The sequence below is a fragment of the Bison bison genome, unplaced genomic scaffold (genome assembly GCF_000754665.1).
Source record: "Bison bison bison isolate TAMUID 2011002044 unplaced genomic scaffold, Bison_UMD1.0 scf7180017864384, whole genome shotgun sequence".
Lineage (NCBI taxonomy): Eukaryota > Metazoa > Chordata > Mammalia > Artiodactyla > Bovidae > Bison > Bison bison.
The window spans coordinates 12,223,483-12,223,686 of NW_011494956.1; positions in this window are offsets into that span (position 1 = coordinate 12,223,483).

Sequence of the window (204 nt, forward strand, 5' to 3'; positions counted from 1 at the left end):
CTATTCAGCAAAGTGATTTAGTTATACATATATATATACGTTTCTTTTTTATATACTTTTTTCTGTTATTGCGTATCATAGGATACTGAAAGTAGTACTCTATGTTATACAGTTGAACCTTGTTGTTTCTGCATTCTATATATAACCGCTTACATCTGCTGGCCCCAGCCTCCCACTCCACCCCTCCCCCAGCCCCCCTCCCCC